This window comes from Schistocerca nitens, chromosome 1 (assembly GCF_023898315.1).
Source record: "Schistocerca nitens isolate TAMUIC-IGC-003100 chromosome 1, iqSchNite1.1, whole genome shotgun sequence".
NCBI classification, from domain to species: domain Eukaryota; kingdom Metazoa; phylum Arthropoda; class Insecta; order Orthoptera; family Acrididae; genus Schistocerca; species Schistocerca nitens.
The window spans coordinates 145,524,517-145,525,919 of record NC_064614.1 but is presented as its reverse complement, the minus strand read 5'-3'; the positions used below and the strand labels follow the sequence as shown (position 1 = coordinate 145,525,919).

Sequence of the window (1,403 nt, the reverse complement as noted above, 5' to 3'; positions counted from 1 at the left end):
TGGTCGATGCGGACGTCACATGAAGTCCGTTAAAGTTCGTTTGTTGATCCTTCCACTCAGTTTTTTATTACAGAGGCCAACCAGCTCTCTGACCGGACACGCTGAGCTACCATGCCGGCGGTGAGCTACCCAATCATGACTCTCGCCCCGTCCTCACAGCTTTACTTCTTCCAGTACCTCGTCTCCTACCTTCCAAACTTTACAGAAGCTCTCCTGTGAACCTAGCTAAGCCATGTCTCCGCAGTATCCTTTCTTTCAGGAGTGCTAGTTCTGCTAGGTTCGCAGGAGAGCTTCTGTAAAGTTTGGAAGGTAGGAGACGAGGTACTGGCAGAAGTAAAGCTGTGAGGACGGGGCGTGAGTCGTGCTTGGGTAGCTCAGTTGGTAGAGCACTTGCCCTCGAAAGGCAAAGGTCCCGAGTTCGAGTCTCGGTCCGGCACAGTTTTAATCTGCCAGGAAGTTTCATATCAGCGCACGCTCCGCTACAGAGTGAAAATCTCATTCTGGAAACATCCCCCAGGCTGTGGTTAAGCCATGTCTCCGCAATATCCTTTCTTTAAGGAGTGATAGTTCTGCTAGGTTCGCAGGAGAGCTTCTGTAAAGTTTCAGAAAAGATCTTGTTTGGCGATCGATACGTAGCGGAACCACAGGCGTTCCAACGCGAAACTCAGTGTTTTCTTAATTAAATATTACTTATCAAAGACCTCTTTTGTTGTAGCAAATACACTGTCCAGTCAGATTAACCACTTGTCAAAAGCCTGAATAACCATCTTTTGCAGCGCGGGCCGCTAGAAGAGGGGCAACGAGATTCTGGAAGGTACCGACAGCGATGGGGAGCCATGCCAACTCCGGCCAACTGCGCTAGTTCTCTCGGTTGACGATCCATGGCACGAACTGCCCGATTGAGGTGGTCCCACAAGTCTCGATTAGCTTTAAATACTGGCAATTTGGTGGCCAGGGGAGTACGGTAATTTCAACCTGGTGCTCTTAGAACCACGCACGTACACTGCTAGCTGTGTGGCACGTTGCATTGTCCTGCTGGTCGATGCCATCGTCCCGATGAAAACAGACTGCTTTTACGGGTGCCCAAGGTCTCCAAGGATACATGCATACTTTACTTAATCCATTGTGGCTTCCCGAATGACGACGTGACCCAGGGAATGCTACGAAAAGATTTCCCAGAACGTAACACTCCCTCCTGCGGCCTGGACTCTTCCAGTGTTTGTTGCAGTGTTTGTTTCACGCGGTACACGCCAAAGACCACCTGTCCGATGGGCCACAAAATGTGAGTCATCTGAAAACGCCACCTGCAATCACTGAGCGGACTCACTGGCGCGCAAATTCCAGCCTTCGTCGCCAGTGAACAGCAGTCAGTATGAGTGCATGAACCAGGCATCTGCTTTAGA

The 1,403-nt window shown here is 50.4% G+C and overlaps 1 non-coding gene across 1 annotated transcript; it reads left to right on the top strand.

The window, feature by feature from the left end:
- The first annotated feature begins 362 nt into the window (after positions 1 to 362).
- Positions 363 to 437, top strand: Trnas-cga (transfer RNA serine (anticodon CGA)). Its single transcript has one exon. It is a non-coding gene; the product is annotated as a tRNA-Ser (tRNA).
- Positions 438 to 1,403: the final 966 nt, after the last annotated feature.